Below are 24,473 nucleotides of genomic sequence, written 5' to 3' on the forward strand. Positions count from 1 at the left end.
TTAGTCTGCAGAAGACTGAGAGGGGATTTAATCCTGGGGGTCAAGAGGAAGTGGACAGGCTCTGCTCAGTTGTACCCTGTGATAGAATGAGGGGCAGTGGACATAAACTACAGCACAGGAGGCTCCACCTCAACCTGAGGAGGAACTTCTTTACTGGGAGGGGTCACAGAGCACTGGAACAGGCTGCCCGGAGAGGTTGTGGAGTCTCCTTCTCTGGAGACTTTCAGGACCCATCAGGATGCATTCCTGTATGACCTGTGCTAGATTCTATGGTCCTACCCAGGCAGAGGGTTTGGACTTAACGATCTCCAGTGGTCCCTTCCAACTCCTAGCATCCTGTGACCCTCCTGTGATTTAAAAGGATTTCATAGTTATGTTGCATATTTAGCCTGAGACATCCATTCATCTTACAGAAATCATTTACATTTGAGAATTCAGTTAGCCCACCAAAAATGGAATACCCAGAATTTTCCATTTTGAGAAATCTTACCTTTCTAAATCAATGTTCATAGAAGAATATTAAACATTCAGTAGATTGTGGTAGATGCTAAGCATTATTAGCCTGACTCAATGCCACAATGACAACATAACTTCTCCATTTAAAAGACTGGTATCCAAATAATGTTGCATAGCAATGTTAATGAAATAATGCACAGTAATAAGAAGAGGTCAAAATGTACCTGTTCACCTGCTTCTCAACAAATATTATCTCTGTTTCTTAACTACCCCAAATGTATCCATGAATATGCCTGTGAAAACTCCCCACTAACCATGAAAGAGGTAATTTTGTTTATAGAATGATACTGCTAACATCCTGTTTGTTCTACACATGGATGGAGAGAGACTATTTACAAAGGCTTGCAGTGACAGGACAAGGGGCAATGGCTTCAAACTGGAGAAAGGCAGATTTAGATTGGATATCAGGTAGAAGTCCTATAACATGAGGGTGGTGGAACACTGGAACAGGTTGCCCAGGGATGTGCTTGAGCCCCCTTCCCTGGAGATATTCAAGGTGAGGCTCAGCGAGGCCCTGGGCAGCCTGATCTAGCTGGGGATGTCCCTGCTGTCTGCAGGGAGGTTAGACTGGATGAGCTTTGGAAGTCTCTTCCAACCCAGACTATTAATCATACTATGATTCTGTGATTCTGATTCCATGATTCTGTGATTCCATGTGTTGGCCTCTATATCTGTCATAAGGAGAAGAATAAACCAAAAAAAATGTAGAGGGGAAAAAGCAGAAAGGTACAATAGATTACTAGCATCAGCTCCCTGCTTCCTTTAGAGCACCTGACTGCTAGAACATATCTGTACTGGAAGAGGGAATGATTATTACATTTTGATGCATAATGACTCTGTTTAAATGGGTGTTTGAAGGATCAGTGATTAGCCAGCTAAGCATGTTTATTTACTAGTCTGCTGAGATAATTCTCTCTTTTTCTGAGCAGCAGTGTGTCCAGTAAGAGAAAAGCTGATAGTCAATTATTGACTACCTTATACAGACAATAATCACCAGTTACAGATACCTATAAGTAGATGCTCAGCTTGTATTTTCTTCTGCTGTATTTGCTATATATTGCAGAATGTGTTTTGATTCTGGGTTCATCATTTGCCACCAGGGCAGATCCAGATCCAGACATTCTGTGAAAGGGAGCAGTGATACAGAAAGGCAGCTGCAATCCAGTTGGATGACCCAGTGCAAGAATCAGTGGTGTTGCTACTGGGAGAAGCTGTGGCTGACTTATCCACCAAAGTAAACCTACTCCTGGGTAACCCTTTGTTCTCTGCCTGGCAAACAGGATACTGTCTGATAACTTTCTACAGAATCATGAGAGAGTGAGGTAGGTTTAAGGAAGAGACCTTGTTGGCTTTATTATCACTGAACACTTGCCCTCCTGACCCCAGTGGCTTCAAGAAAGGCTTTTCATTAAGGTTGTACTCATTGTGAGTAAAAGCATCAGAATCAAATCCAGAGGGATTGAAACAAATGTGTGTTTTTTTCACACCGTTCCAGTAATGTTTTTATTGCTTTCCCTTTTAACACTAGGTTTAAATTCAAGTGTAATTTCCAATGAAATAGCTGTGATAGTCTGTGGTGAGCTGATTAATAGCACTTACGCAAATGTGAGTGACCACAAAGTTGTGAACGCGTCTGAGTGCTCTGCTTCTTATAAAGCAAATGAGTCTTCTTTCACATATTCAATAATACTCAGAACCCTCTTCTCCTCCTCCCCTCTGCATTCAGCCTGAAGTCCTCTCCTTCTCTCATCTCTTGTTGTTGTTGTGGCAAAGTTATTTTTTTTCTTCTCTATTTCCACTCACCCACAGTTAATCATTTGCTGCCTTTTCCACAGCAAGCATGTAGAACGCACGTAAAACGGAAGCCTCTTATCACACCATCAGCAACTCCGATTACAGCTTGATCAGAACTGACATCACTGTGGTTTCATTAGTGATATTAGATAAGTGCAATCTATTTTCAATTTTTTTTGCCCTCCCCCCCCACCCCTGTTTTTTTTTCTTTGCTTTTGCAATGTTAAAAAAAATAAAGTCCCTCACCCTGCCCCAGCTGGTTCTGTTTGACAGTGACAAATCCTGCAGAAAAGATCCCTTTCACTTAGCATCTCAAGACCATTTTGCATGCCAAACAAATCAAATCTACACATCTCCACCATCATGATCGATCTGCCCAGACAAAGAGTTGGAAGAATTACAACCTCTGACTTGTTAACTTACTTTTCTCTATTTACAGCCCAAAGCAACTCTGCGAATGTTGAGGATGTATGTGCAAAAAGAGTAAGTTTTGCAATACAAGCACTGGGGCAGAGAAATTCTCCCGCTGACAATATCTGCCAGTGCAGATAATGCTCTCCCCCTTGTGTTCATGTTATACATTCTATTCTAGGTTTGGCAGTTATCCTACCTAAAGCAATCTATTCGGGGGGGGGGTGGGGGGGTGGGGGGTGGGTTTGTGTGGTGGGAAATCCCACCAAAATAAGTCCTTGTCCTGGTTTGAGCCCAGACAGATCCTCTGTTGCCCCTGAAAAGGGCAAAAGGATGACACTCATACAAATGGATTGCAAAAACAATGGAAAGTTTAAATGGAAAGGCAATTAAGTGTTTTACAGAAACTACAAAGCATAGTGACAAAAGAATCCCAAAGCATACAGAGTTCCTTCCAGCACAGCCAAAAGCCTCCCAACACTTCCCTTCTCCCCACCTGAGGGTATACCCAAAACCCCCAGGGGCTCTTTCTTCCCCCCACTGCTAGGCTGGTCTCAGGCTGGCTAAGAGGCCTTGAGATACTCCCCCACCATTCCCAAATAGGGAAAATCTCCCACGGGAACAGAGAGGAAAGAAGGAGGAAAAGAATGACTGCAAATGGATTTATAGGGTGCAGGATTTATGGGTATGAAGTAGGCTGTTTCCTGTGTCCACCTTAGTGGGTTGGACACTCAGGGCACTGGAGGCGTAATTTAATGTGGCAGTCAGAGGAGGCACCCAGCCTAAACTGCCACAGTCCTTAACCCAGGAGATTTGTATTTTATTTTACTCTTAATATTTTTATTTTGTTATTTCTACAGTTCCAGTAAGTGACTGAGTCACAGCGCTCTCAAGTGGGGAATTTGGGATCCTGCAGGAAAATAGGGGTTTGCCTAGTAAAAATAGAATTATTAATTTTAAGTCATCTATTTCTTCATGATATTGTGCTTTTACCATCAAAAAGAAATGGACCAGACCCTGGCCAATACTATGAATTTTCAATTTTGCCTGGGTTTTAAGGAGTTTTTTTTCTCCTGCTGGCATTTATGAAGACTAATGCTATCCTGAGCTTCAGAAAGAGCCTGGTTTTTCCTCAGATGTTTCCAACTGGACTAAATCAGGAACATACTTCCACAGTGTCACAAGAAGCAAGGCAGTCTTCTTGAGAGGAACCTGGTGAAAATCCAGAGATCCTGGCAAGGGCAGGGGTGATGAAACCACAGGGTTTTCTCAGGGCAGGACCTGGGAGATGTTTTTTAAAGCTCTATGGGTGCTAAACGGTGCACCTCTAGGAATGTTTGGATAGTGAATGTAACAATTTAATATTTGATGATTAAATTAAGCTGTTTGCCATGAGCTGGGAAGACTGATTAGGAGAATAAGCACTCATCCTGGTTGGCTTCTCATCATTATCCCTGGATACTTTTCACTGGTCTCTGTCAGAGACAGGACTTGGGATTAGATGGAGTGGGTATGAACTAGTGCAGGAGCACTTCTGGGCTTTAGTCCACTTGCACTCCAAAGTTCAACATCATAAAGAAGGATATTTGCAGCTGCTGTAAGATTGTCCCCTGAAATTATACCTTAAAGACAGAATTAAACAGAGTAATGTATGTTCTTGTATCAAAGTGGCTGGGAAGTGAGTGGGATCCCAAGATAGGTCCAATTTAAATATGGAAGTGGTCACGCACTAAACACTTGGCCTCATCTCTACTACTTCTATCAACAATAATTACACTGTGAAGTGAAAAGACTTTGTAAAAGAAGCCAGACTGGATGTAAGGTAACATTAAGTTTTCATATGTATTATTTGGCATGATATTCACAGTGAATTGTATATGTTAAACCCTTCATAGAAGTGATATTCGTTCTACAAAGAAGAGAGGGAGGAAAAGTTCCTTCTTTCCATAAAAGGGAGGGAAGGAAACTAGAAATGATGAAACATTGATTCTAGATGAATATAGAATTCAGTCACATATGCAAATGATTTAGAGAGACAGAGAAACATTCAGCCTGAGCAGCGTGTAGAAAATCAGCCCTTCTCCACAACAGCCCTAAAGCAAAAGAACAAAATACAGTTCAACTCCTCCTGCCCTGAGAATGAGAAAGGCCATGTGAAGATTTACCATGAGTACAGATTTTTCTTCAAAGTGAGGGACTTGAAATATCAGGAGACATGAGGAAAATAAGTATAGGATCCAAAAGGCAGAGTCACATCTCACAATGGCAAGCACTACAGTACTCTCACTCAAGAGAGCACGCTGAGTCCTCTGCATGAAGACAAACCAAGAGCCCTTCTACAGTCCCATTAACTTTACAGTCTCAGCTGATATACCACCTGTTCAGACCCTGCATCTCTCCCTTACTCATCTATGTATCTTTTCATAATCACCTCCTTTCATTTACCTAAAACTTCTATTCTCATACAGACACACCTATTCTTTGATCTTCATGCAGGTCTTTCCCCCACTCACATACCTCAGCACAGACAAGATGCATCTGACTTAGAGAAGGGTTTTACTCTGAAACGGGAGTTCGGCTACGTGAAGGAGGAGGCTGTGTCTTTGGGAGAGGAGGAGGAGATTAACATTTTCTTAACAGTAGAGGAGGTTTGGGAAACAGATACAGGTCTGAGTGGGGGAAGGAGGTGGGAACAGTTAAGTGGGGAGATATTTTCATACAGGTGAAGATAAACACAGTAAAACCATTAAAGTCTAATTTTGGAAAAACTTCTTAGAAGCCATTCCCGGCTAATTATTCTCCAGTAATACATGAATAGAAGAGTAAATGTTATTAGAATACTTTACTATTCATCAAGAATAATAAATGAATAGAATAATTCATTATTCCCACATCCTTGTTCTTTGCAAGCTCTGGCAAGATAACTAGGACACCAGGAGGAGTGTCTCAGGACGAACAGGGAAACAATGCACACAAAGCTTGGAAAAGAGGGTTTCATTCCAGGTGAAAAGTTCACGTCTCCAACAGCATTTTGCAGCTGTGCTACCGAAGTGAACTGCCATTTCAGCATAGGCTTTAGAGCCTCCTTGGTTTGTTAGTTTATAGAGATCCAAAATTATGGACTGGCACTCTGATGTTTCATATAGGCAGTATTTTTTATCAGAATTATTTCATTCTTTCCTGGTCATATTTTGGTTAGCATAAGCAGGTTGAGGAAACTGTTGGTGACACTGCTGCAAATAACAGAAATCAATTAATATAGCCTGCCTCCAGTTCTCTTGCCCAGTTTCCTGGTTCCCCAGGTTTTATACAGATATATAATGTATACATATTATGTTTTCATATATACACTTCACCAACAGACATACAAACTCTTTCTTCTCTTATATGCTTCCCAGACAGGCCCAGTTATTTCCATAGACTCACCTTGTGCTGGTTCCCAGAGCTCCTTTTGCTTCATGTTCCTTTTGTTAAGTGTGCTACTCCACCAGTAGCCAAAGATCACAGTATAATCCTATCACCTCTACTTGTCTAGAACATCTATGGATGTAAAGGAGATTCACAACAGTAATTACAAGTTTCTAGATCTTTCCATTCCAATAGTTCACAGGTAATAGCCATGGCAGTGCTCTTTTATAAGGTATTCTACTTTTGGAAGGTTCTAGGGCAGATGCTTCAGCAAAGGCTTCTTCTGTCAGACCCAGTTTATTAGATCAGATCTAGCCTTCTAGGCATTCTCAGGGGGTCATAATAAATCAATAATAATAATAATAAAAAAGAAGCCATGAAAAAACCCCACACCTAGAAACATACAGTAAAAGCTTGTTTTTTTTTCATATGTGGGGACAAAAAGATAACTCTTTCATACTCAGCTTCTAAGATGTACGATAGTGTGGTGGGTTTAAAATACTCCCCAACTAATTTGGAGAAAACTACCCCCAAAATATAATAGCCAGACTAGCTCAGTTTGGGATGGAGCAAAAGAAGCTTCATTAACAAGCAAACTACAATCTAGGAATATGAAATGCAATGACCATGTACAAAACACACAATAGATGTACAATATATATACATTTACCATTAATAAACAACACAGAAACATCTCAGAACCCCCTGGATGCATCCAGGTGACCATTCACCTCCTCCTCCACTCCCTCCCTCCTTCCCATTACCTCACACAGCAGTCAAAACAGAGATGCCCTGGCAAGGACATGAAAGACAGAGGGAGAAAAGTTGCAAGCAGAAGCGACAGGAGAAGAAAAGAGAGGAAGAACTGTTCATGCCTGTGCTCTATATCCCATTAGCAATCCAATGAACTATATAGACCTTAGCATTATTTTACTTTTACATCCAATGGTCATTTACTTTCAGTTTTTGCAGCCAAAGAAAAAAATAATCTTCCTGTTCCATCCTCAGCTTAAACTTCAAGTTCAGGGGATTCAAGACTATCCTTGTAAACAACCTCGAAGGGCTTCTGCAATGAGCACAGGTCACGGGATGTGTCTGCAATCTGTTTTACATGGCAGGTAAGCATCAGCCTTGATCCATTCTCAGACCTCACTAGACTATGAGAAGAGATAATAAACAAGTCTAAGCTAATCCGTATGCAAGGATGGTGTTAAAAGAAGATGATTAGCTCATGTTTATAATATATATTGATAATTTAAGATAAAAAAAAAGGTTGGAAGTCAGAGAGCAATTCTTCTGCAGCTAGATTTGTCAAGTGTTCTGCAGTGTTCTAAGGTGCAATCTCACTTTTGCTGTGCATAAGTTCTTCTAAATCTACTCAGATTTAAACTTGGAGAGGGCAGGAATAATGTCCACTTGGGAAACTTAATGTAATAATGATTCAAAGAAAATTTTTGAGATGCTCTGGCAGAAATTGCTGGAACATGTCCAGAGAAGGACCACAAGGATGACCAGAGGGTTGGAGCACCTCTCCCATGAGGACAGACTGAGGGAATTGGGGCTGTTCAGTCTGGAAAAGAGAAGACTTTGAGGAGACCTTATTTCGGCCTTCCAGTATTTTAAGGGGGTCTATAAGAAAGCAGGGGAGGGACTTCTTAGGGTGTCAGGGAGTGGTAGGACATGGGAGAATGGAAGAAAACTAGAAATGGGTAGATTCAGATTGGATGTTAGGAAGAAGTTCTTACCCATGACTGTGGTGGGACATTGGAACAGGTTGCCCAGGGAGGTTGCCCTGGAGGGTTTTGGGGCCAATCTGAATGTGGCTCTGGGCAATCTGATGTAATGTGAGGTGTCCCTCCCCATGTCAGGGGATTTGGAACTAAATGGTCCTTGAGGTCCCTTCCAAGCCTAACAATTCTCTGATTCTCTGATTCTAAATCAATATTTTTAGACTGGGCCAAGCCACATGTGCTTATTGCAATCGAAAAACTAGAGCCAGTGTGACATGTAAAGAGGAGGCTGTCATCATCAAACAGAATTTCTAAAGCAATGCTTGAAATGCATGTGAGCAGGAGAAATGTTTCTTCAGTGATCAGGAGATGAGAATCTATTTAAGTGCTTTAGGTACATGTGGCTGCTGCCTATTAACTTTATAGGCAAATTCTGACATCTAGAGAGGCTTTCACAAAACTACCTAACGTAGGAGCTCAGTTCATCCCAGCTGTAAAAATGTGGTCGTTTGAGAGTCTGCTTTTTCATGTGTGCATTTTACTGAGCTTTGCAAAGAAGCAGTCACAGCTAACTCAACAGATTTTTTTCCAAGTTCCCATCATAACCAAGACAAAAAAAAAAAAGCTGGTTTGTCGACATTTTCATGACCTGAGCTATCAAAAGCATTTCGTAATGGTCAAAATATTTGGCTTAGCTTTCTCATTTTCTACTTTTCATTAAAAAAAAAATAAATAGTTACCATACAGGTTAACATTTTGGCCCTACAATGTCATCTTAATCTCCCTGACAAGATTGAGTTTTTAAAATGTGAATCTAGGATGCTTCGGTAGTTTATTCTTTTACAATCTCGACCCAGGAGAAGTGTCTAAGCAGACTCTTTCGTAGTTTGCTTTTGTGAATCATCACCTTTTGGTAAAAACAAAGTTGGTTAAAAAATTTCCTGTGAATTGAACTGTTTAGATAACATCCCTTATCTTCTCTGCACTCTCTGACCTATATCTGTATTCTGTGCTTCACAAAACATTCTGCTTAAGTGCAGAGTGATCATCTGCTTGGTGCTGGCCCTGATTTTCTTGCTACAGGTATCTAAAATTTGATGATATTTCTCTCACTGTAATGGCAGTTAAATATGATCTAAAGTACAGGGAGGAGGCAGGGAGGCTGAGGAAATGCTTATTGTAGAATCACTCTTAGTCTTGGCATATTGAAGGACTTCAATAATATCTTTTATTACACACCTGAATACTCCAAAGTAGCATGGAATATAAAAACAGGGAAGAACTAAGGAGTATCTCATATATTTAAGTTGATTTCATCTAGATCAAGATTCTCTCTGCTAATATGAACATAATAATTAGGCAGCACCAGGAAGTGTGAGAAAATGAAAGTTTCTCCCCTTGTCCCTGAGGGGAGGCAAACCTAGTGGTGATAGACAAAAAGAGGCAAGGTATGAAATGTGCCATAGCTGTGGAATGCTTCCAGGTGCACTTCATACAGGCGCTACACCTGGGAAGGCAATCCTCATTATTACTTTAATGGATTGAGTTTCCACAAACTTGTGACTAAAAGCACTCACAGACTGTGTGGGAGAGAGGGGTAAATTCCACCTTTGGCAGCTGATGGTCAGTTTCTACAAATTCATTACATTTCACCTGAGTATTTTTGCTCAATGTCTGTCTTAAGCCTGAATCCTAAGTCTCCTGAGGCTGAATCTTTTTGTCAATTCAAGTTCCAGTAGCAGAAAAACAAAAACCACTTAGTGTTTCATGAGTTTGTTTCTAAATATTCAGGGGAGAAGGGTTTTTTTGCTTTCATTTAAGTGAAACTTGCCATTCTACTTCTCTTTCTTCTCTCCTTTATCATGCTAATAGACACATATATTTTTTTCAGTGCTCAAGTTTATGAGCAATAAAGTATAAGCACTACACCAACTTGTTTATCAGTTACCAGTGCACTTGTTTGTGTGAGATTTCCTGTGTTAGCAGAAAGGAAGCATACTAATAATAGATGGCAAATGCATGTTTGTTTGTTAATTTGTGCAACTGGGCTTCCTATTTATATTTTGTACAAATGAAGTTACCATGAGCTTGGAAAGAAAACAGTGAGGAATCCAAATCTAAAGTGAGACAAATATGCCTGCTTCTCATCAATAACTAAATTTCACTGAAGCCATAAAGAACACATTTAGACACATGCAATTATCAGATAAAAAATCATTAGCTTGGAGTAAAGGTCAAAGATGAGCTTCCACAACTGCAAAGAAAAATGTCTTAAAATAAACTTACAATTTAGCAACAAATATAGCAGATCCAGAGAGGTGATTCTGGCACTTTGCTCTGGGGAGACCTCACCTGCAGTACTGTGTACAGGTCTGGAGCCCTCAATATAGGAAGGACATGGACCTGATGGAGAAGGTCCAGAGGAGGGCCACAAGAATGATCAGCGGGTTGGAGCAACTCTGCTATGAGGACAGGCTGAGGGAGCTGGGGGTGTTCAGCCTGGAGAAGAGGAGGCTTCAGGGAGACCTAATAGCAGCCTGCCAGTACCTGAAGGGGGCTATAGGAAGGACAGAGAGACACTGTTTGCAAATGCCTGTGGTGACAGGACAAGGGGCAATGGTTTCAAAGTAGAGAAGAGCAGATTTAAATTGGATGTTAGGAACAAGTTCTTTACTATGAGGGTGGTGGAACACTGGAACAGGTTGCCCAGGGAGGTGGTTGAGGCTCCTTCCCTGGAGATATTCAAGGTGAGGCTTGATGAGGTCCTGGGCAGCCTGATTTAGTTGGGGATGTCCCTGCTGACTGCAGGGAGGTCAGACTGGATGAGCTTTGGATGTGCCCTCTGGCCCAGACCATTCTGTGATTCTATGATGCTATGTTTCTGTGAAAACCAGGTAAACAAACTTTAGGAATTACTTTGAGATGGTGTTTGGAAACAAGTTATCAAGCAGTCATTTCTTCTTCCATAGTACATATATACATTCCCTAACAAAACCAGCTTATTTTCTATACACATTCAACATTTTCTCTGCTAAACAGTCCTAATAAATATGTACTTCCTAAGTGCCATAGGATTGTTTATTTTTTGAATTATTAGAAACATTTAAATGTTTTATAAAAGTACTGAAGTCTAAATAATTTACATGAGGTTACATTTTGACAATTTGGCCACAGAAAGTTTATATTCACACTTATATTGTGTTCAGCACGTAGCAGAAGGACAACTTTCCACCTGAAATTCACCTTGATCCCAGTGTTAGCAGCCTTCTGCTCCACTCCTCTGACATTACTTAACAATTACCTCCGCAATCCTTGGCCATGTAGGCATTTTGCTTCCATTACCAAATTCCCTTACAATTACTTCTCTTCCCTTTAGGCTTTGTTGATCTTCCACACAAATAAATTGTTATCTTAATGCAGGCTGAAAAAGTACTGTTATTCACCAGCAGTTGGCCATCCAAGGATTGGTTGGTTTTTTTTTTACCTTCAAGGGAGAATTTGGGAGTAAAGTATCCTTCTTATCTGAGCTCTTCTAAAGAAATACTTCCTTAGCTAAAGCAATGGCAGCTAAGTCAACAGTCATTGTGAGATCCTATATTAATTATCTGAGAAATAAAGAACCAAATAAACAGGTGGGTGGGTAGGTAGGTAGGTAGATAAGAGATAGATGGATACATAGATAGATAGACAGGGTGGGTAGATAGATAGATAGATAGATAGATAGATAGATAGACAGACAGACAGACAGACAGACAGACAAATAGATAGATAGGTAGGTAGGTAAATAGATAGGTAGGTAGGTAGGTAGGTAGGTAGATAGATAGATAGATAGGCAGATAGATAGAGAGGCAGATAGAGCGGCAGATAGATGGATAGATGGATGGATAGATAGATAGATAGATAGATAGATAGATAGATAGATAGATAGACAGACAGACAGACAGACAGGTAAATAGATAGGTAGATAAATAGATAGGTAGGTAGATAGATAGATGATAGATAGATAGACAGACAGACAGGTAGGTAAATAGATAGATGGGTAGGTAAATAGATAGGTAGATGATAGATAGATAGATAGATAGATAGATAGAGAGGCAGATAGGGAGGCAGATAGAGAGGCAGATAGACGGATAGATAGATAGATAGATAGATAGATAGATAGATAGATAGATAGATAGATAGACAGACAGACAGACAGATAAAATTTTCTCATACTGTAAAAATTCCTTGAGCCAGATTTTCTTTAGGAAATGAATGCCTCATACATTCTTGCAAATAAATGAAATATGCATGCAAATCAGATCTTCCTTTCTGCCTACTTCAGGGTGTAGGTGCTTGTCTGTATATGTGCAAATCAGCAACTAGCCATGCCTAACATTGCAAAACAAGTGAATTAAAAGGACATCTATATCCTTACCTCCAAAATGAGCCATTTAACACATGCTATCTCCTGTGTTTTGGGAAATATTAAAAGCTGATTTGCAGATTTTTACCTACAGCTGAGGATGGATTGTGGGAAATACCTTTGCTGCTGAGACTCTAGGAGCATATGAGCAAGGTGAATTTTGAGTACCTTGTGCATGAGACAATTCAAATCTGTGGGATGAGACTAAAACAATATACTAACATGGGAAAAAAAAGGTGGGGGGGGGGCGGGGAGAGGGGGCAGACTCTGTCTGTGTCAGTTGTATCAAATTCTTTTCTGGCTGGAATTTTCACCTGTAAAATTCTGAGGAAATACATATAGCCATCACTTAGCACTACTTAGAAAGCAGAGCTTAATTTCATTTTCACATCCTGGGCTGCAGCAAGAGAAGCATAGCCAGCAGGTCAAGGGAGGTGATTTACCCCCTCTACTCTGCTCTCTTCTGCTCTGGTGAGACCCCACCTGGAGTACTGCATCCAGCTCTGGAGACCCTGTTGCAGGAAGGATCTGGACATGCTGGAAGGTGTCCAGAGAAGGGCCACGAGGATGATTAGAGGGCTGGAGCTCCTCTGCTATGGGGACAGACTGAGAGAGTTGGGGCTGTTCAGTCTGCAGAAGAGAAGGCTCCAAGGAGAACTTACTGTGGCCTTCCAGTATCTGAAGGGGGCTACAAGAAAGCTGGGGAGGGACTTTTGAGGGTGTCAGGGAGTGATAGGACTGGGGGGAATGGAAAAAACCAAGAACTGGGTAGATTCAGATTGGATGTTAGGAAGAAGTTCTTCAGCATGAGGGTGATGAGACACTTGACCAGGTTGCCCAGGGAGGTGGTAGAAGGCTCATCTTTGGACGTTTTGAAGGCCAGGCTGGATGTGCCTCTGAGCAACCTGATATAGTGTGAGGTGTCCCTGCACATGCCAGGAGGTTTGGAACTGGATTATCCTTGAGGTCCCTTCCAACCCTGACAATTCTATGATTCAATGATTCAATCATAAATATTCAAATGTTATATATATATATTTGGTTTTGTCAGAGAAGTCAATCTTCAGAAAATCTTAATGAAAATTCTGAGAAAACCAAACCCTAAAGCAGGAGTGGAAAAAGCAGCTGTACATAACAGGTGAAGAGACAGACCTGCACACATGACTATGGAATCAGTCTTTCATTTTCCCCAGCAATTATTCATATTAAGTATATCACCTGCTAATCCAAGTAAAATTCTTCCCAATAAAAATCTCTTTGTGGGGTATTTTCCAGGGGTCCTTTTCTGCTTTCCTTAATGATTTTCCAAACAGTCAAAGCATCACCAAAGAGGACTAACTTCTTCTGTTACATTTCTGAGGAAAAGGAGGAAAGCTCTTTTTTTCCTCTCAAACCTGGAGTCCAGACAATAAAAATGTCAAAGATTATTTCCAGAGAACTCAGTGGCCTTTCATACCAAAAGACTCTTGTCCTGTTGCTGTCTGCTTCTGCTCTCTTGTCAGTCAGCTCTTGCCCCAGAAGAAATTGCATTTAAGAGGTAATGGAAGTTAAAATAAATTCTCAAAACATTTGAATAGTAAAAATGGCATTTGAGCAGCAATACAGGTAGAAAGGATGCTTCTGAGATCCATCTAATTGAGGTAAAGGCTTCTTAATGGGAAATGGTATCTCTCCGTGCTGCTTCACAATTCATTTTGCCATTCTAGATGCCTCTATAGCTTAAACGTAATACAACTGTAGTAGGATTTTGAACAGTCCCTGAGTTAACAGGTAAGTCAATTTAGTGCCATAAAAAGAGATGAAACTCTAGAGATTTTCAGTAGTTTAATCAGGTGTAACCCTCTTTTCTAAAGCTCTGTTGTATTTTCTATCATGCTAAAAAGCACTACAGCATATCCCAACACGTGCGGTGGATGAGAAGCTCATCAGGAGCCACCAGTGTGCACTTGCAGCCCAGAAAGCCAACCAAAGCCTGGGCTGCAGCAAGAGAAGCATAGCCAGCAGGTCAAGGGAGGTGATTCTTCCCCTCTATTCTGCTCTGCTCTGGTGAGACCCCACCTGGAGTACTGCATGCAGTTCTAGAGTCCCTGTTACAGGAAGGATCTGGATGTGGTCCTGCTCTGGCAGGGGGGCTGGATTCGATGATCTCCAGCGGTCCCTTCCAGCCCTTAACATCCTGTGGTCCTGTGATCCTGTGATGAGTCTGGGCGGGTTGCTTTAACTTAACTAACCTAATTATTAGTAGGAATTCCATCAAAAAAACACATTGCCTCCTGCAACACTGTGCTTTGATCCTGTGCATGATCTTCCCAGAAACTCAATCCATGAAGGACAAAAAAAACAACAACCAACTGCTTGCTTTGAGTCGTTCCAGGTTTCCTTTACTTATACAATCTTGAAGGTCTCTTCCAACCTGGTCTGGTCTGGTCTGGTCTATTCTATTCCATTCCATTCCATTCCATTCCATTCCATTCTCCAAACTCAGAAAACACTAAAGCCTTCTAGGTTTAGTGGGCAGTAAAAGCCTCATTATCTCTACTGAATTAAAGTTAACCTTGTCTTTTAAAAGATTACTGACCAGATACACTGACTAGAACGGTGGCTAGCCATAGTTTGCTCCTATTGCTATCCTTTCAGCTTCACATTTAGAGTTTTCTGCCTTTACCTTCATTACTTTTGATGAAACAATTTCCCAGCCGCGGTTGTTTTGCTCCTTTAAAGGAAGGGGATTTGATTGGCATAAGTAAAGCAAGGTGGATGTCAAACAGTATTTAAAGAGAGAAAATGTCTGTTATGTAACTAAAAAGGGAAAAAAAAAAGTTCTAAAAATGGAAACAGTTTTTAGTTATTAATAGGGAATTTTTAGAGCATGAAACAAATGGATCCTATCATGCATGAATCAGTGTGAACTGCTGAACATACCTTTTTATTCATTGCAGCATAAATATTCTGAGAGTGAGTTTGATTTGTAGTGAATTCAAGAAAAAAAACCTCAAATGTCTACAGAAAAAGAAAAGGATACTTGGGACTTGCTGCTAAGTCTTGTATATAATCTTGTGACATGCCTTGAGACACTGGAACAGGTTGCCCAGGGAGGTGGTAGAAGCCTCATCCCTGGAGGTTTTGAAGGCCAGGCTGGATGTGGCTGTGAGCAACCTGATGTAATGTGAGGTGTCCCTGCCCATGGCAGGGGGGTTGGAACTAGATGATCCTTGAGATCCCTTCCAACCCTAACAATTCTATGATAGCAATAAGATGGGAGGAAGGGACATTGATACTGATTCAGTAGCACTGTGGCTTGACAAAAAGCTACAAATGTGACAGACCACCTGGAAAGCAGCACTTGTAATGTCTAAGGACTGTCCCACAGCTCTTTGGGTGCTGTTTACTCATACTCACTTTCACAAGTTTTTCCTTGATCACTGAGGTAATGAGAAAGTAAATCTATAAGGATGAATCCAGTGCAGTTAATACAGAGCACTAAGCATTACATTCATTGAGTGTTTTTATGAGACCTGTCTACACTGTTCTGTCAGCTTTCTCTTGAGAGCCATGCTCATCCTTGGGCATAAGCAAAGTGGTAGTGCCCCAAGGTGAAGAGACTGTCTGTATCTATGCTGCTTGACCTAGGCATGAGTTGTTTCAGACATGCTGATTATTCCACAAGCCTTTCTAGCACCCTTGAGAAATCTCAGGTAGCCCTTGAGTTGTGCCCCACTTGTGATCCCTCAGGCTGTTTGCCGTAAGGAATTCTGTCTGCCTCTCACCATTATCTACCAGCTTTTTTGATTATCAGGGAAATGTGGGAAGGAGGGAAAGGACATGAATCCAGACCCCCAGGCTATTAGCCTTCTCCTGTTTCCAAAGAGCTGTCTATACCTGTATTTGGCAGCATACAATAAAACAGCATAACAAGGACTTGCCTCACAGGCTTAGCCTGCCTGAAACCTTGATGGAATATGATGGCCTTTCCCACTGGAGATGGAGCAACCGACATATCCTGCAGTCACCTCCATCAGCCCTTACCTGAACATTCTCTTGAAGAAAGCTTTGTAAAGTGCCCTTAGAAAAGCAGAGCCCGTGAGACCTCAGAAGGGCTGGAAGAGATAGAGCTTTCCTGGGGTGGAAGGGTGGTGGTGTTGGAAATACTAATGTAGGAACCTCGCATCTCAATTGCACCAAGTGAGGAAACATGCTGCCATTTGGTGGAAATTGTGTCAGCACAGCAACTGGGAGCTGTACAAGTGGGAGGAATAGGGAAGTGGGTTGGGTGATATGGGACAAGGTGATGACCCTATGGCATTTTACCCCATCCATAAACAATTGCTCTTCTCTCTCAGCACATCTCTGGTTCTGGCTGCAGCTTGCAGGCTAGCCTCTTACCAGTTTAGAAGTGAGTATGTCTCTGCTGAGTTTGGGGAAAGACAGAGTGCCAAGCCCAGGTGGACACCCCTACACCACACAGACACAGAATAGCTTCCAGCCCAGGGAAGAGTGTGATGCTGCTGACCAGAGATCTGCCACTGGCTGATGGCAGAACATGTGCCAGGGAAAGTGTTGCCAGGCAGAATAGGGCAATGTGGGGAAAGGGTGAGGAGAGTGAGGAAAGCCCATTAGCCCTTGAGGCAGAAGGCAGGGGGAATGAAACTGCCACAGCTGTGCAGGTGTGTCTGCAAGAAGGTCCTCTCTTGGTTCTGGCTGTGGTCAGTCATACTTCTAGACTGTCCCCATTGCTCGCAGGAGAGATTTCCAGCAGGGTTGGGTGGAGGTCATCCTGCCCAGCATATAGGGTGGCAAAATTGGCACAACAGCCAAATACATTTCCAGTGTAGGCATTTCTCTGTGGTACTGTGTGCGTTCAGGAGTACTGGGCCATGGAGCAGCCCACGTCACATCTGTGGGGCAGGCGGTGTCAGCCTTAGACAGGGGAGCTAGCCAGGGAAAGGATAAGGATGGATATTCTTCACTGCACCTCAGCTACATGGCTCTGAAAATATCCTTCAGCACCAGCTGAAACTAAGGGGAAGGACAGTTGAGAACAAGGGCAGGGGTGGCAGCCAGGCAGCTTGGCATCCATGAGCTGGCTGTGGGGTGATCTTACAACGCAGTACTGAGGCCACCACAGAAATCAAGACATAAGACCAACAATGTAGAAGTGTTCACTTTTTTTGTGAGCATGCACAGGCATTGTGCATTCTGTTTCAGCAGTGTGTAGAAAGGAAAGCACCAGGCATGTGGAACAGAAGATGAAGTTTCCCTACTCCTTTCCTCACTGAAAACTTTACATATGTAACATAGCATGGTATATATATGTTTGCATAACATGTATTTACATCATTAGTCATTCACTGAATAATGAATTCATTAACATCAGAATATTTCTGATTTCAAGTTGAAGCAGTCCTGTTTGTGTATATTTTTTGTTTGTTGTTTGTTTAAAAGGAAATGCATAGGTCAGACATTATATCTGGGATTAACATTAGTCTCTTAGTTTCACACATAGATTAAAATCTTAATACTTTGTGGCTAAACCTCACTACCTAAAAAGAAATGGTATAGCTAGAAACCCCCTGTAACCAGTCTCATTTATCCTTCACCACTAATTTCCTGCACTTATCTACAGAGCACCTAGAACCACCACCAAAATTTAGAAATGCACTTTCTATTGATATAGCTTTGGTTTAAAAAATAGATATATAGACGTGGAAATGGAAGAGGAAAAGAAGCTGAAGAGCAGCAAAGAGGAGATTTCCACTGACAGCTCCATGAAACACTCCTGTGAAAAGTTATGCCAGGCTCTGAAATAGATGTCAAGACTTTTCTACCCCTACAAGTGAAAGGAAGCAGCCATCATCTATATATTCCTGCGGTGAGGAAAGTGTAGCACACAGACAACTCTACAATGCTCCATGTAAAACCTCTTTTACTGTCGACCACTCCAGCTGTGACACCATGCCACAGGTTTTTAAACCTTCTGTAGAGAGTTTTCTCTAGTGCAACACATTAACGTGGATAAATGAGCCACCAGTTCCATACAGGCTGGACTCCTGCAAAGGAGCAAGTCATGAAAAACAAAACCCTGCCAAAGAAGGAAAGCTGCCAGCATACTAGATAAAATGGAGCATAGCTTTTCTGCAAATCAAAGAATTGCAATGGCTGATAGAATCCTAAAAGGAAGGCTTTTCTAGTAGTAGGCTTCCTAGAGAAGGAAAAAGATGGATAGGAAATGAAGAGAGGAGTTGGTTCCTTTTGATTTATGATTAGAGTATTTAAAGAGATCTTTTCTTTCCTGAAAGTTAAGAGCAAGAAAAAAAGATGGAGACAAACTAGGCTGTTCAGGCAAGGCTTTTCTAGCTCTTTTGCTCCGAAAGCACATGACACATTAGGCTACTGCCAGCTCAAAATAGATAGATTCACAGGATCACAGGTTCACAGGATGTTAGGGGTTGGAAGGGACCTCTGGACATCATCAAGTCCAACCCTCCTGCCAGAGCAGGACCATAGAATCTAGCACAGGTCACACAGGAACACATCCAGATAGGTCTTGAAAGTCCCCAGAGATGGAGACTCCACAACCTCTCTGAGCAGCCTGTTCCAGTGGTCTGTGACCCTCACAGTGACAAAGTTCCTCCTCATGTTGAGGCGGAGCCTCCTGTGCTGGAGTTTCTATCCATTGCCTCTTGTCCTCTCACAGGGTGCAACTGAGCACAGCCTGTCCCCTCCCTCTTGACTCCCAGCTCTCAGTCTTCTCTTCTCCAGACTAAACAGCCCCAGGGCTCTCAGCCTCTCCTCATCAGGCAGTGCTCCAATCCCTTCATCATCCTTGTAGCCCTCCGTTGGACACTCTCAAGTAGATCCCTGTCCCTCTTGAACTGGGGAGCCCAAAACTGGATGCAATATTCCAGATGAGGTCTCATGAGGGCAGAGTAGAGAGGGAGGAGAACCTCCCTGGATTTGCTGGACACACTCCTCTTAATGCACCCCAGGATCCCATTGGCCTTCTTGGGCATAAGGGCACATTGCTGACCCATGCAGAACTTGTCCACCAGCACTCCCAGGTCCTTCTCCACAGGGCTGCTGTCTAAAAGATCATCTCCCAGTCTGTATTGGTGCAGTTTATTCTTCCTTCCCAGATGCAGGACACTGCATGAACCCAATGCTTGTTTCCTTCTACCTAGCGATTACCTCAGCTGCATACTCTAGAATAAAATACTTCCCCTCTTCTGGTATTTTACTGTGAGGTAATCAATTTATTGTTGCTACATCTATTTTTGGTAAAGACAAGACAGCCAAATATTGTAGGTGTGAATGTCCTCCTTATCTGTGCCTAGGTGGATTTAATTCATTAATAGTAAGTTAAGTAGTAAGTTAGGAAAAATAAACTGAGTTTTGCTTCCAAAATGTAAGCTTAATCTCTTCTCTTTTTCTGAAACAAACTTTATTCTTATTGATTGGTTTAAATAAAACAAAGGGTTTAAAAAAATCTCCTTGTGTGTGACACATTAAAGATTTGCTCAAACTGAATTACTTTAAGCATCTATATGTGGAATTAGTTGGAAAATTCCAGGAGAAATATAATATGCTACGTCTTGTTAGAAGTCTATTATCCACTAAACCCCACGTATTCTTATCTAGCATGAAAGATAATACTGTCTTATATATTTTTTCCCATTGTCTTCCATGTATTTTTCTTCTCCTTCAAACTGTAATCTGAATTCATTAATACTGTTGAGGAAAAATGCAGAAATTTATTTCCCCAGATCAGCTTTTTCACCATTCCTAAGTAAGAGCTTTGCATTTCTCATTCTTTCACCTCGTTACAGCTAGTTTGGCTATACTGGAGACTTGATGAGGTGCTTGGTGCCATGGTTTCGTTGATTAGGTGGGTTGGATTGGTTGATAGGTTGGATGCGATGATCTTGAAGGTCTCTTCCAACCTGGTCTATTCTATTCTATTCTATTCTATTCTATTCTATTCTATTCTATTCTATTCTATTCTATTCTATTCTATTCTATTCTATTCTATTTACCAAGAGTCTTTCTTCAGAATCAAGGCATAGTCATTATCACAGAATTGTCAGGGTTGGAAAGGACCTCAAGGATCATCCAGTTCCAAACCTCCTGCCATGGGCAGGGACACCTCACACAACATCAGGTTGCTCAGAAGATGTTGAGATATGCTGAGAATGAATGAAGAGAAGCTCCCACTGCTCCACTTTCTTCTAGTCTCTTAGTCAGTGGCACAAGAGACTGACTTTTTTAATCAATAATGATATTGATATGCTGGATTACACAAATTTGCACTGTTGCAAGAGCTGAGAAATTCAATCCATCTTTCTTAAAAGGAAGAACAGAGGCTATACAGTGTGAACAACACTATTTTTATTGGAAGTCAGCACATGTAAAATATCTTACAGTGGGACAGGATGGTAGCAGCCATGGACACCTAGGCTATATGCAGTCAAAAAGCCTTCAAACACTGAAGCAGTGAAATTGCCAGAATACAGCCCAAAACATTTTGGTGTCTGAAGCAGGGTCCTTCAACTATCATCTCATGTGTTTGGAAACTAGAATCATAGACTCAACCAGGTTGGAAGAGACCACCAAGATCATCAAGTCCAACCAATCACCCAACCCCAACTAATTAACTAGACCATGGCACTAAGTGCCTCACTCAGTCTTTCCTTAAACACCTCCAGGGACAGCCCACCACCTCCCTGGGCAGCCCATTCCAAGGTGCAAACTCTCTCTTTGTGAAGAACTTCTTTCTAAGATCAAGCCTAAATTTCCCCCTGCACAGTTTGAGACTGTTCTCCTGTTCTGCCTCTGGTTGCTTGGGAGAAGAGACCAACCCCCACCTGGCTGTAACCTCCCTTCAGATAGTTGTTGGCAGCAATAAGGTCTCCCCTGAGCCTCCTCTTCTCCAGGCTAAGCAACCCCAGCTCCCTCAGCTTCTCTTCACAGGGCTGTGCTCCAGACCCCTCATCACCTTTGTTGCCCTTCTTTGGACACCTTCCAGCAAGTCAACATCTTTCCTAAATTGAGGAGCCCAGAACTGGACACAGTACTCGAGGTGTGACCTAACCAGCGTGGAACAGGCACTTCAAGGTAATCCACAAAGTATTTAAGTGAAATAATAGGCATTGTATTATGTGCTTGTCTCAACAGAAGATCAGCAATTTCCTGAACTTCCCAGTTCCAATTTCCCTATTTTTATCCTAGCTATTAATCTTGCCTTGAGTCCCCATAGCTAGTCATACTTCCTTACATTAGTGGAGTCAAACCTAGGTGTTGTGCTGCCTGTAACTCCAATTCCTGACCTTGCAGCCCACCTTTCCTTTCCATGCTCTCATCTGCTTTGTATATACTGAAAAACTTTTCTTGCCTAAAGCCTCTGCCTTTGAGGCAGATAAGGATCCAAACCACCGCAGAAAGCTTTGTAATGAATGCCAACACCTTGAACTACACTCAGGTACTAATTAGTAGTTGATGTAGTAACAAGTCAAGAAGCTGTTAATTCTCACTATAAAAAAGTCAAGTTTACCCAAGTAATTCATTGTCAACACACTCATTTTTATAGCTGTTTACAACTGGCATGCACCTATAGTACACGTGTACACACACTTCTGCCATGGAGTGTGTGTGTGTGTGCATATACACACATGTATACACACACAAACACACAAACACACATATGCTAAGGATTACAGGTGATAATATCTCACTAACCTACACCAAAGTATAATTTCCTGAGCAGAACTTCACTTGGTTGAAGAAAACTGTGATTATTTCACTGGGAAAGATGTACAGACAATAGATCCACTGAGAGGACTGCTTCACAGAATCACAGAATGTTAGGGGCTGGAAGGGACCTTGAAAGCTCATCCAGTCCAACCCCCCTGCCAGACCAGGATCACCTACACCAGGTCACACAGGGATACATTCAGGCACTTGGCATAATTCTGCTTTCAGGAGGGTGACCAGGGAGGTTGTGGAGTCACCAACCCTGGAGGCGTTCAAGAGGGGATTGGACGTGGCACTTGGTGCCATGGTCTAGTCATGAGGTCTGTGGGGACAGGTTGGACTCGATGATCTTTGTGGTCTCTTCCAACCTTGGTGATTCTGTGATTCTGTATAGGATGTATGTGTGGCACCATGAAACAATTTCAGGTATGACCATTGTATAGACAAGCATATTACAGCTAGGTGAAAACCCTAGGTTGGAATCGTACAAAGAGCTCCTGCCTCAGCTCTAGCATTTAAGCAAGGTGACTATTTAGATGGGTTATAACATTGTCAGAGCAGTATAGGGCACTCAGTTAAACAAAGAGTTAACCCAGTACCCAACAAAGTAATGTGGAATAACCTGGGAGGACTTAACCACCTATTAATTGTTCTACCACGAGTAGATCTATGGCAGGTTTAGGCTGATGCCTAGGAGATTTTCCACAGATCTTGAGTAGAAAGGGGTAGAATATAAATAAATTACCATTGGATGTAAAGGCCAAATAATGATAAGGTCTAACTAAGGTCTCTTCCCTGGAGGTGTTAAAAAAAGGATTGGACGTGGCACTTGAAGCCATGGTTTCATTGTCACGAGGTGTAATGTGTTAGGCTGGACTTGATGATCTCTGAGGTCTTTTCCAACCTGGTTGATTCTATGATTCTATGAAATAATCCCGTTTGTGTGATAACTGACATAAAGTTAGTTGTATAAAGTAGTTCTGCCTCTTTCTCAGCTCTTCGCTCTAGCACGTACTAGCTGGTGGCTTTTGCTTGGCTGTTGCTGACCTTGGCTGTGATTTTTTGTTGTGACTAAGTACTAACAAGCTACTCTCTGCTTTTCTCTTCTCTTTTCCCTTGTACAGCAGGGAAGGGGGCAGGGAGGGTTTTGTCCAGGGTGGGCCTTTTGTCATTTTTAAACTGTAAAACATGTAAATATTGTATATTTTGTATGTAATCATTGCATTCCATATTTCTAGATTGGAGTTGGCTTGTAAAATAGAGCTTCATTTGCTTCCATCCCAAACTCAGCTGGTCTGGCAATTTTATTGTGGGGGTGTAGTTCTCCTAATTAGTTGGGGTTAATCTCAACCCACAACAACATCCCTACATATTTTGAAGCAGAAGAGTCTAGACCATATCCCAGCAAACCCATTTGCAAGCTTATTTCATTAATTTGGCAGCAAATAAGCATTTGATGTGAAGAGACAGCACTTTAACAGGAGAGGACTCAAGCTTATGCCACAAATACGAAGTGTACAGTGGAATTTGCAAAGCAGGACTTAAATTAGTTTGGTTTGCTCCTGCTTAGAACCTAACACACATTTCTTGTAAAAATAGGGAGGGAGGTCAGGGTTCTTTTGTAAAAACACATAGGGAGGCACTTAGTGCCAAGGTTTAGTCGATGGTGTTGGGTGATAGGTTGGGCTTGATGATCTCAAAGGTCTCTTCCAACCTGGTTAATCCTGTATTCTGTATACTGTGTTCTGTCTGTGGCTTTCACCCTTATTAGAGAATAATTTCCTGTCTCACTCAAAAAAAAAATTATAAATAGATAAATAAATAACTGAATAAATAATTAGCACATGTAGAAGAGTATCTTTATTTCTATGGATACCCACAGAGTGGATCAATAGCAGTGCTCTACTCTACATGTTAGCATCATTTGTTTCCTTTGTTGATAAAAAGATTTTGCTATTGCTAGTGTCAGCGCTCAGAGTGATAATGGATTTGTTATTCATGGAAATATCTATCTATGCCTGGGAAGCAGACCTGACTGTAGCACTCCTATTTCTATGATATATCTGTATTTATGCATTCAGGAAATTTGACAGCGAAGTGTCAAAACAAAAGCAGATTTGCTGTGTTGAAGGTACTTGAAGACAGTGGTACATCAGAAGCTGGTATCTGTTTCAGACAGGCTATTTACTGCAACAGCAACAAAGAAATAGCCTTTCAAATTACTTTCAGTCTTCCATACCTCATGTTAAAAGGCTACTGTAGTGCTCTGTCACTGACTTATCAGCATAGTGGGGAGCAAAGATGAACAGGAGTTACCAAAAGAGTTAAAGGAAATGATCACTTCAAAAGACTGATTTCCTGTAGCTTTGCAAAGGGAAAGCTTTCCTTCAGGAGCATTTAACAGTTACAGCTGAGTGCATCTCCTGCTTTAGAGGTATCACCAACACCCACGAGCGGCATTATTG

This window comes from Melanerpes formicivorus, unplaced genomic scaffold (assembly GCF_026170545.1).
Source record: "Melanerpes formicivorus ecotype bairdi unplaced genomic scaffold, bMelFor1.0.p_v2 SCAF_23, whole genome shotgun sequence".
NCBI classification, from domain to species: Eukaryota; Metazoa; Chordata; class Aves; order Piciformes; family Picidae; genus Melanerpes; species Melanerpes formicivorus.